Source organism: Macrotis lagotis, chromosome X (genome assembly GCF_037893015.1).
Source record: "Macrotis lagotis isolate mMagLag1 chromosome X, bilby.v1.9.chrom.fasta, whole genome shotgun sequence".
NCBI classification, from domain to species: domain Eukaryota; kingdom Metazoa; phylum Chordata; class Mammalia; order Peramelemorphia; family Peramelidae; genus Macrotis; species Macrotis lagotis.
Genome location: NC_133666.1, coordinates 510,492,579 through 510,505,176, shown reverse-complemented (window position 1 = coordinate 510,505,176; position 12,598 = coordinate 510,492,579). Strand labels below are relative to the sequence as shown.

General features: G+C 34.8%; 1 protein-coding gene across 3 annotated transcripts in view; it reads left to right on the top strand.

The window, feature by feature from the left end:
- CDKAL1 (CDKAL1 threonylcarbamoyladenosine tRNA methylthiotransferase) overlaps nt 1-12,598 on the top strand; it is a 172,455-nt gene that overhangs the window by 86,909 nt on the left and 72,948 nt on the right. The gene's annotated exons all lie outside the window — the stretch shown is intronic.

The window sequence follows — 12,598 nt, the reverse complement described above, 5'->3', positions numbered from 1 at the left end:
AGGAAATACTTCACAGTTCAATATGAATATGAAATTTCTTTGAAATGTACCAGGAAAGTTGTATTATTTGAAATGTGTTTATTGCTTATCTGAATCCATCTCAACTTATATTGATATACAGTGTAATAATTTTATAGTAGCTGATTTGAGGATTTTGTTTTTTAATTACTTATTTCTATGGAATTCAATGCTAGAAATTTGTGAAGGTCTACCTAATGCAGTTAACTAAGTGATTACCTTTTCAAGTTGCATGGGAAAAACTAGATTCCTTTTAATTTTTTGGTGTTTACCATGACACTGTCTTAATGAAGTTGTAGCACATCTACTGAGTTATGACACTGTTCCAGAGTAGTTTAAAATCTAATTGGGAGTGTGTGTGTGTGTGTGTGTGTGTGTGTGTGTGTGTGTGTGTGTGTGTGTGTAGGTAAATATATATATATATATATATATATATATATATGTAAATAATATTAAAGGTAAATTATGCTAGGTGGCATAGACAGTAAGGCTTACTGGAGTTCAGAGTAATGGGATGATAATTCAGGGCTGAGCTGAATGTAGGAATTGAGCTGGATATTTAAGGAAGGAAAAGATTTAGAAAGTAAAAGTATAGAACTGCAAAATTTCATTATTCAAAGAAAAAGAAATGGAGGCAGAGATCCATACATAATCATATTTTTTAGGGAGACTGGTGGTCCCTAAATATTTGAATCTAAGACCTTCCTTACTGCCAGGCATCCCTCTTCTCATGGATCATAAGAATTTTATTGACCTTCAGAAGTCCTTGGGAAGTCCCTTCAGAACTCCTATAATTGACTAGGGGAAATGTCCATTAATCGCAACTACTTTGTCTGTATGTATTTTTCTGGCTTTCACCATCTATTGTCTTTGTCAGCAGACTTTTGGGATCTTTTCTTAGACTATTAGAATTTTTCAGCAACATCCCAAGGTTGTATGCCATTGTCAGCAAGGTCTTAGGGTCTGTCTTTTGTCAGCAATGTTCTAGGAGGAGAAGTTTCATAGATTGGAGCAAGGAATTTGTGGGTTTTTTAAACATAGTTTTCTCAAAGTACATTCATAGAAGGGGATGGGGTGATTTTCATTGGAATCGTGCTGATTTAGTAAATTCTTTTTTTCCCTCCTGCTTTAAGCTCAGGGTTACACAGTAGGTAATTTTTAAGTGTTGGAGACTGCGTTTGAACTCAGGTCCTCTGGACTTCAGTGTTGTTTCGCTATCCACTGCAACACATAGCTTCCCCGAACATTAACTACTCTTATTCTTTCATGTAGCAGGGTTCAGAGGTGTGGTACCTCTGTGATCTAGAAAATCTGTGTAAAATTTTTGAATCACCTTTCATATTGGAGAAAAAGCCTGAATTTTTATTTTATGGGGTATTTACAGTATCCTATTATCAAATTTGATAATATTGATGTTATGTGATACTATATATTTATAAATTGTTTTTGTATCATCTTCTGGCCTTTGCATGTCATCTGCAGCTTCAGCAAAACTCCACCCAAATTTCCATTTAATTTCTTGTTTTCTTTAGTCACTAACTGAAATTACTTGTCCTATTATTGAGTAAATGTGGAGTTTGAGAAAGATTGTTCTTTTTTTGTGGCGGGTTAAAATTTCAGATGCTTTTTGGTAATGGGAACCGAGGAAATTGCTTCTACAAGGGAATTAACTGTAGTACAGGAATTCCTGTAGAAATTTTGTATTGAGCTAAGTTAATATAATAACTCATGGATATAGTCATGGACAATTTGGTTGAGGCTTTTAATCTGGGAGTGAGAGGATGACTTACAATCAACCTCAGGTTGTAAATATCTTCATAGAAAGAACTTTGGATGGTTATTAAAGCTTTGTAGACTGGAAGTTTTCTTCTGAGTTAGGAAGCTCATTTTTTTTCTTTTTTTCCCCCTTTTTCCTTTTTTTTAAATTGCCTTTTAATTTGCCTTTTAATGAGGGGTCATTTTAAATCCTAATTAAATAGTAATATCTCATAAACTTTGTAAGATGTTCTTTGTTTTTTGAATTTGTATAACTTTGTTCTTTTATTCCAGGGCCACGTGGAGAAGCTAGGTAGTTTTGGGTGATAGAGCTCTGGATCTTGAGTCAGGGAGATTTAGGTTCAGATGTAACCTTCAACACTTAATAGCTGGGTGCCCCTAAGCAAGTCCTTTAACCTCTGTGTGCCTCATTGTCCTCATTATCTCCTAGGGTTGTAGTGATGATCCAGGGTGATAATAATTGTAAATCACTTAGCACAGTGCCTGACCTGTGGCTGAGGCTGCTCAATAACTATTATCCATCATCATCAGTTGTAGCAACTTTGTCTTCATTACTTTTTTTGGTACAGTTGTGGATTTTGCCTGTGTAAGATTTGTACCACTTTGATAGTCTCAAAGGCACTGGAGAAAAAAGTAAAAAGCCAATGCTTACGTGTTCCTTAGATCCTAGAGAATTATACTGTATTAGAGACAAGGATAGTGTTTAAAGTGTTCTTGAGAGAAGAAAGCACTGAAGGTCTGGTCATTGTAGACTCCGTCCTGGGAATATGTATTAATGGTGAGGATGCTTCTGGAAGTGCCTGGTGACATGTAATAGAGGTTCTCTCTCTCTCTCTCTCTCTCTCTCTCTCTCTCTCTCTCTCTCTCTCTCTCTCTCTCTCTCTCCTCATCCCTTTCTATCCTTTCCTCTTTTTTTAATCTCTGCCTTCTCTTTCTCTCCACTTTCCACCTTATTGTGAATGAGATGGGGAAAATTGAACTGAACATCTGTACGTGGGGAGAAAGAAAGCTAAAGAAATTTTGTATTTGCCTTGCCTTTAAGGAATTAAAATCATGATCCCAGGGACAGTGAGGTGGTAGAGTAGATAGAGCATCTCTTTGGAGTCAGGAGGACCTGAGTTCAAATGTAGTCTCTGACCAGGTGACACTATCTTTGTTACCTTTGGCAAGTCAATCAACCCCAATTGCCTCACCCCCCCCCAAAAAAAATCATGAACCCAAATAATTATGTTCCCTATGACCTAGAGTTAAAGTCTGGATCTTGAATTACTAAGAATGATCTTATTTGTTGGACGACTCATCTATGAATCCCAACAGACAATTGAATCTTGTAGGTTATGCCCAGGCTTATCACTGCTAAGGGAATGGAGCAGGCCTTAGACAGAGATAGAATTCCTAAATGGGAACTCTCTAGGTTGTGATATAGCAGGAATTTTGAGCCCTATGGGAGACTAATGGATAGTTCTTTACCATTTAGAAAGAATGCAAAAGAATGCAAAAAAAATTTGGCAGTTGGAAGTTTCTAGTGAAACTCAGGTTCTTCTGACCAGATAGGATCCTTATTTCTATGAATGCTGTAAGGACCTCCTGATCAGGGTCTTTCTCTGTAAGAAACTGGGCAGGTGGGGAAGGGGAGATGGTGATCATATACAGTACACTTGTGTTTGACATCTATATCCTTCTAATCTAAGTAAACTGGTTTTATAAAACTTGAGTCAAATCAGTTATTTATGCCTATTAGGATAGACTTCTAGCACAGTATTTTATTTTATAGGTAGGAGACTTTAATTTGAAGAGAGTTATGATTTTTTATTTCAGAATAAGTATAAAATGAAGGCATATTTAGCTCATTATCAAGCTTAGACAATTGAGAGAGTGCTAGGGAGATTAAAATAAGATATTGGGAATCATCTCAGTAGAATAGAAGTGATATTCGATATTCTGAGCATGGATGAGAATTCATTTTTCCTTCTAAGAAGCTACCTATATTTATCTTATAATTACTGATTTATATACATTTTTTTTCTCTCAGTAGAATATTAGCTTCTTGGGGTCAGGAATTATTTTTGAAATTAAGCCTGTGGGACAAAACCACTGTAACCAAGATCAAATGAAACTGGGAAACAGTCTTTACAACTAATGTTTCTGACAAAGGACTCATTTTTAAAATATACAGAGAACTGAGTCATATTTTTATTTTAAAAAAGCCATTCCCCAACTGACAAATGGTCAAAGGATATGCAAAGGCATTTTACAGATGAGATGAAAGCAATCCATAGTGATATGAAAAATTGCTCTAAATCATTATTTATTAGAGAAATGCAAATTAAAGCTTCTCTGAGGTACCACCTCACACCTCTCAGACTGGCCAATGTGACCAGAAAAGATAATGATCATTGTTGGAAGGGTTATGGGAAATCTGGGACCCTATTACATTGTTGGTAGAGCTGTGAACTCATCCAGCCTTTCTGGAGAGAAATTTGTAACTATACCCAAAGGGCAACAAAAAGGTGTATACCCTTTGATCCAGCAATATCACTACTGGGTCTATACCCTGAAGAGATGATGAAAAAGGGTAAAAACATCATTTGTACAAAAATATTCATAGCAGCCCTGTTTATTGTGACAAAGAATTGGAAATCAAGTACATGTCCTTCAATTGGGGAATGGCTTAGCAAACTGTGGTATATATAAGTCATGGAACACTGTTGTTCTATTAGAAATCAAGGAGGGATGGGAATTCAGGGAAGCCTGGAAGGATTTGCATTAACTGATGCTGAGTGAGATGAGCAGAATCAGAAAAATACTGTATACCCTAACAGCAGTATGGGGGCCATGGTCAACCTTGATGGACTCACTCATTCAATCAGTGCAACAATCAGGGACGATTTGGGGCTATCTGCAATGGAATACCATCTGTATCCAGAGAAAGAACTGTGGAGTTTGAAGAAAGACCAAGGACTATTACCTCAAATTTAGAAAAAAAACAACTGAAATCTTATTGTCTGATCTTGCTATCTCTTATGCTTTATGTTTCTTCCTTAAGGATGTGATTTCTCTCTCATCATTTCTCTCTCAATTTGGCTCAGTATATACCCTGAAAACAATGTAAAGACTGACAAATTGCCTTCTGTAGGGAGTGGGGGGAGGGAAGTAAGATTGGGGAAAAATTGTAAAACTCAAAATAAATAAAATGTTTAATTAAAAAAAAAGTCAGGGACTAAAGCCTAGTTGGACTAGAAGGGAAGATGATGAATGTCTGGTTCTCTTTCAGCTTAAAGGAATGCCATTAGGAGGTGGTAGGGGGTAACCCTGAGATCAGACTTCCTCTGAAGTCACTATTCCTTTATTTCTAATAATTATGATATAAATATTAATTTTGAACTTGTAGGTGAAAGTTATCTTATTAAACAATGAATAAAGCGAAAATGAGGATTTTGCATGTAATATATTAAATTAGCCTGGGAATTCACAATACATTTTGATTGTTGTTTTTGAAAGGAGTTGGAGGAACTGTCTTATTTACTCTCTTGAAGTTTATTGTAAAATAATATGAGTAAAGTTCTTTGCACACATTAAAAAAAAGAATTATAGAGGTTGGAGTGCTAAGTTTTCCGTGATAGAGGACAGAATGTAGACTTCATCCTACTTCATTCTCCATCTCCCATGTTATCTCCTGATTTGCTCCACCACCTCCTTTTCAGCTTTTTTTTTTTTTTTTTTTTTTTTAGGTTTTTGCAAGGCAATGGGGTTAAGTGGCTTGCCCAAGGCCACACAGCTAGGTAATTATTAAGTGTCTGAGGCTGGATTTGAACTCAGGTATTCCTGACTCCAGGGCTGGTGCTCTATCCACTGCGCCACTTAGCCACCCCTTCAGCTTCTTTTTGTTGCAAGCTCATTGCTTGTAAGCTCCCTGAGGCCAGAGACTAGTTAGTGCAGTGACTAGCCCATGGTAGGCCCCTAAATAAAGGCTATTTGAATTGAATTGCAATTAACTTGTTCATTATAAGTCATTTTTACTCATCAAATGATTTATTTCACATTTTATTAACTTAAGTGAAGTGAATGTATACTTAATAGTAGCAAAGTAAGTTCCTTTAAGATTATTATAGTTCAGACTTTTCAGTGATTCTTATTGCACTTTTTCTTTATTTGTTTAATGATGTTCATGTTGGTCAGCAGAGAGAATGAATAATAAGATTCAAAATGTTTTAGATGGACTTTTTAAGCTTTGAAAACTTAAAAAGCATGATGTCTGGTTTTTTTTTTTTTTGATAAAATCTAAGGGCTCAACTGACTTTCTTTGATATCAGTATCAAATATCAAAAGATATTTTGAGCACAAATTATCACCCTTTTTTTAGGTAGACCTCTCCCAGTTTTATATTTCTTGTGTATTTGTTTTACACAAGTTAAAGATGGCCTTTAACTTGATAGGGTTTTTGGATATGAGAGAAAGATGAAAAGTTTCACAGAAATAAGATTTGTACTTAGTGGGTATATTAAGTTCAAAAAGACTTTTCAGTTAATGGCTTTGTGGACTTTTTTTTCATGTTACCTAAAGTAGATCATTCAGGGACTGGTAAAAATAAACTCATATGTGTGCTCTACAGAAATGAAGGGAAGTTTGCCTTGATCACAGTTAATTTAAAACCTTTTTATAACCTACTATATAATTTTATATTCTAAATAGATCCCATAATTGCATTTAGTAACTTTAATACATCCTATTTTTTAATATATTTTATTTTACTATTGAAATAATAATTTTTAGAACCTTCTGAAGATATCCAGTCAATACCTTAGCAGGCATCAGTTTATGGCTAAAAAATAAAAATGCTTATTTGTGTTTTTTTTTGAAAATAATATTAAAATATATAACTATTTTAACTATAACTGATTCTCAAAGCTCTGTTACAGTAATTTGGTGTGGAGTGATATCAGCAGTTGGAATTTTCAGAATTAAAAGTGACGAATGAAATAAGTAATAGAGTAGCGAATATAATAGAAAAAATACAGTATATGCAACAATGTGTATAAGAAATATCTACAAGAGTGTTTGTGTTTTAAAACAGTACTTCATTTTTCTTTTTAAGAAATTCTCATAGGCAAAAATTTGGAGTTCATAAAATGGATGAGATAGGGAGTGATTATTCACACAGTGAGTAATTATTGTTTTTTAAATTATCCACCCATTGACTTCTCAGTTGCAGCCAAAAAAAAATCACTTGAAGTTTTTTTAAATGCCAAGATTTGTTGAGCTCAGCAAAGTATTTATTCTTATTGATACTAAACATTTTTTGTAATAAAATCACAGTGATGAGACTTTTATAGCATTAACATCAATTTTTTTTGTTTTCTCAGATTTGTAAGGTAGAAGCACTTTAGCCTTGATAAAGGTCCTCAAAATAGATGCTTGTTGAATGACCTTTTCTTTTAGTTTCCTTCTAATTTTAATTTCCTTTTCCTTTAATTTCCTTCCTCTTTTCTTAGAATAGAATTTAACTGTCTCTTTTACTTTACTTAGTATTAGGTAGATCAGATAAATGACTGTACCACACAGTGTATGGCGTTTAAAAGACCTGGAGAATATCTGAATATCAAATTACAAAAGATACTGATAATCAAGATAGAAAAGAAGAATGATCAAGATTCTTGAAAAATATGGAAGAGTTGGAAAAGGTACTCTGATAGTCATATAATTATAAATTTTTAATGAAATTCAAATTTTATTGACTCAAATATAGACATAAATACACAGTATTAATAGAGGCTTATGTTTGTTCTATTCTCTCAGTAAACTGAATTTGCACTGGAACTCTTATTTTTTCCCCCAAGATCTGCCTCTGAGTTAGAAAAATAATAAATTTTCCTAAGTATTATAAATGCAGTAATCTTTACTTATGCTTAAAATGAGGTAACAGTCTCTGGGCCTGGATTAACCCAAAAAGACTTTTGACTTCATTTTATCTTCAGTTCAATTCAGTGCAATTCAACAACTATTTGTTACCCATTTATTCAATGCCTGCTTTGTGAAAGATACTATGTATGTTTATGTAAAATGAAAGCAATCTCTATCATGTTTAAAATACAAATGAATACAAGTTAATTTGAGGACAGGGAACTAATAATGGAAAAATCAAAGATTTCATGCAGGATATGATAACCTGATCTGTAACTTGAAGGAAACTAATTCCTGAAAGAAGGAGGAGTCCGGGAGACAGAGATGAGGAAAGTAGTAGATTTCAGGAACTGAAGTGACATAGGCAGGAATGTGAGATTGAGAGGTTAGAGCATAAATAGGGGTTAGCATGGGGATAGATTGTGGAGGGCTTTAAGTGTCAGACTGAGAAATAATGTATTTGATTGTAGAGGCAGTCAGGCCTTACCTGAAAGATTTTAAATTGGTTATATGGTTAGATTTGTATGCAGGAAGATTATTTTAGCAATTGTTTGACAAACTGGAAATTGGGTAACCAATTAGGAGACTTTTGAAATATAGTCCCTTTGAGAGGTCACAATTGCAACTAAGTGGTACAGTAGATACAGCATGGACCTGAAGTCAGGAAGACTCGAGTTCAAATCCAGCCTTAGAATCTTATTAGCTTTGTGACCCTGGGCAAATGATTGAACTTCATTTTCCTGTTTCCTCATGTAAAATGAACTGGAGAAGGAGATGGCTAGCCACTTCAGTATTTTGCAAAGAATACCCCAATTGGGGTCTTGAAGAACTAGACACTGGACATGACTGAAATAACTGAAGAAAATCAAGAGTATTTCATAAAATCTGATGCCTTCTATATGAGAAGAGAATCTTAGAATGTAATATTCCAAAATGCAAAAGAAAGACATATGACCAAGAATAATATAACTTGCAAAGCTGCATATAACTCTTCAGGGAAAAGCAGGGGGAATTTTCATTCATTTCTGATGAAAAGATGAATACTGAGTAAGGACACTGAAATACAACTGTAAGAGTCCAGAGAAATTGAGAATGGGAAATTAATTTGAACTTATGGAAGGAGTTGTATGAGGATGTAGCTCTAGATTTTAATAAGAGTAGAAATGTTCCTTTGTCACTTGGGTATCCAACCTTGTAGTTCTTCTGGGCTGCATCTTCCAACAAAAATTTGTCAAGAGTCTTACATAAAATTTAAAATTTATGTCTTCAATGTAGCCCATGTTACCAAATATAATATTAAATGTAATAATATAAAAATATAATAAAGTATAATAAAAATGAGTATAATAACAAAGCTTACACTTTTTAAACAAAAAGAAAGAAGAGCATGCCATTTTTAATGTGAATTGTGAGCCAACTTTTTCGATACCAGTACATCTATATTAAGTTTGATAGAAATTATAGCGATGCAAATAATATTTTTTTAGTTTCTTCAATTTTTTTATTAATAAGTATTTTATTTGTCTTCCAGTTATATTCAATAGTAGCTTCTAACTATCATTTTTTGATAAGTTTTTGAATTTTACATTTTCCCCCACCCTCCTTTCCTTCCCCCTTCCCCACAGAAGGCAGTTTGATAATCTTTACATTGTTTCCATGCTATACACTGATTAAAATTGGATGTGTTGAAAGAACAATCATATCCTTGAGACAAAAATAAAATATAAGAGATAGCAAAATTATGTAGTACATAAGAAAATTTTTTTTTTAAATTGATGGTAATAGGGGAGGCTAGGTGGCGCAGTGGATAGAGCACCAGCCCTGGAGTCAGGAGTACCTGAGTTCAAATCCGGCCTCAGACACTTAATAATTACCTAGCTATGTAGCCTTGGGCGAGCCACTTAACTACAATGCCTTGCAACCCCCCCCACCAAAAAAAAATTGAAGGTAATAGTCTTTGTTCTTTGTTCAAACTCTACAGTTCTTTATCTAGATACAGATGGTATTCTCCATTGCAGATACCCTAAAATTGTCCCTAATTGTTGCATTGATGATATGAGCAAGTCCATTAAGGTTGTTCATCATCCTCATGTTACTGGTTAGGGTATACATTGTTCTTCTGGTTCTGCTCATTTTGCTCAGCATCAGTACATGGAAATCCTTCCAAGATTCTCTGAAATTCCATCCCTCCTGGTTTCTAATAGAAGAGTAATACTCCATAATGTACATATACCACAGTTTATTCAGCCATTCCCCAATTGATGGACATTCACTTAATTTCCAATTCTTTGCAGGGCTGCTATGAATATTTTTGTACATGTGATGTTTTTACCCTTTCTCATGATCTCTTCAGGGTATAGACCCAGTAGTGGTATAGCTGCATCAAAGGGTATGCACATTTGTTTTGCCCTTTGGGTATGATTCCAAATTGCTCTCCAGAAAGGTAGAATGAGTTCACAGCTCCACCAATAATGTGTTAGTGTCCCAGATTTCCCACATTCCTTCCAACATTGATCATTGTCCTTTCTGGTCATATTGGCCAATCTGAGAAGTGTGAGAAGAGCACCTCAGAAATGCTTTAATTTTTATTTCTCTAATCAGTAATGATTTAGAGCAATTTTTGATATGACTATGGAAAACTTTGATTTCCTCATCTGTAAATTGCCTTTGCGTATCCTTTGACCATTTGTCATTTGGGGAATGGTTTGTTCTTTTTGAGAACTGGACGCAATTTTCTGTATATTTTAGAAATGAATCCTTTGTCAGAAATAGTAGCTGTAAACATTGAAGAATATTTTCTTTTTTTTTTTCTAGGATTTTACAAGGCAATAAATGTGGTTAAGTGGCTTGCCCAAGGCCACACAGCTAGGTAGTTATTTAGTGTCTGAGTCAGATTTGAACTCAGGTACTCCTGACTCCAGGGCTGGTGCTCAATCCACTTCACCACCTAGCTGCCCTGAAGAATATTTTCAAAATGCTCATTTGACATTTTTGTTCTATTATTATTTTCATATTCTTTATATGGCAAAAAAGTTACTTGCAAATATACATGCATAAGATGTCATAAACAGGGCATATTCATGAAATGCTGGATTGTTTTATTTAGGCATGTAGAACCAAAACAAAATCACCTTGTAAGAGACAAGTTATGATGTATCTGACTGTGGCTGATGAGACCAATAGGAGCTCAGAATACTCGATGACAGGTTGTATATAAATAGCTTGAACATCTTGAGTGGTTACTCTAAATTTACCCATCTCATGTTTCATTTGAACCACTTCCATTTTGCCTTGCTTATAGAGCCTATGATGAAGGCACTCCAACCTGGGTGGTCCTGTGCCAGTGTCTCCCATGCCACAATCAGTTCCAGAGTTTTTCAGAGAGATCTTCAGGGTATTCTGGTATCTTTCTTCTAATTCTCTTGTGAGTGCTTGCCTTGTGTGAGTTCTCTATAAAAGTCTTTTTGGAAGCATACATTTGATTCTTTCTCTAGTAATGGTGGAATGCTAGGCAGTTTGGCTCAAGAAAGGACTTCGGTAGTATGATATCTTCTCCTGCCAGGTGACTTTAATTATCTTCCTAAGCCAATTTAAATGAAAGTGATTCAGTTTTCTGACATGGCGCTGGTTGACTGTCCAGGTTCTACAAGTATATTGTAATGAGGTTAGCACAAGGGCTCTGTAAACCTTCAGTTAATACTCTTCTCTCCCACACTTTCTTTTGGAGCCTCCCAATACTGAGCTAGCTCTTGCATTGTGTTTTTCAATCTCATTATCAATGAAAGCACACTGCCAACATAAATGAACTTATCTGAAGTATTTAAAAATTTCTACATTTACTGTAACCAATCGATCTACATATGAATGGTGTGGCTGGCTGATGGAGCACCTGTATTTTCTTGGTGCTGATTATTAGAACAAAATTAGCACAAGTAGCAGAGAATTGATCCATACTTTATTGTATCTCAGCTTCAGAGGTTGTATTGCAAACCATCTGCAAACAGAAAACCATGCACCATCACTCCCTCCACTTTGGTCTTGACTTGGAGCCTTTTCAATTGCAGTAGCTGACCTTGACACGATATTCATTTTCAGTGAAGGTGTTTGATAACATGACTGAAAACAGTATAACTTATAAAATCCAATAAAGACACTAAAGACAGAAGAGAAGAGACCAGAATGGGACAGAAGAGGACAAAAAAGAAGGGGACAGAGAAGAGGACAGAAGAGGAGATATCACACAATTTTAATACCTTAATACAGATGATTTTGTTTTGAGTAAAGTTTTGTTTAAGACATATGAATGCAACTCTATATATTCTGTTTGAAATTTTCATGCAGCAAGTTGATGTCAGTTGTGAATGGAATAGCAAATCTATTGAAATGCAATTTGTGTTTTCTAAAATCTTTTATGACAAAATAACAATTACTGCTGCAACAGTGAAATTGTTTGATACAGTTTCGAAGTGATATAACCTGTTAAAATAAAGATCTTAATTCCTATATGCATATCTTTTGTAAAAAACCAGAAATTTTAGAGGTCTGTGTGAATGCATAATGTTTGTTACCTGAAAAGTTCAAACCATGTTGATAGGGATTAAGTTGGTCTGTTGTAATTTTAGAGCATGTGCTTATGTGGTCCTTCATTTCCAGTTAAGGGGTTGGGTGATGGGAAGGCAATGGGAAATAACGCCCCAGGGGCCACAGATTGGACACACCCGTTTTAACACTTTAATGCCTTAAACTTGTACTAAGGAAGTAAAAGAAGTCCTTAGGGTGGATGGGTGGATTGCTTTTGTTCTAAGGGTTTGAAAAGAAGAGAGGATTAAAAAAAGGAGGAAGAGATTAGTATAGAAAAAAGGGAAAAGGAGGTGGAACTTGATATCTCTCATTATTTGAAGTA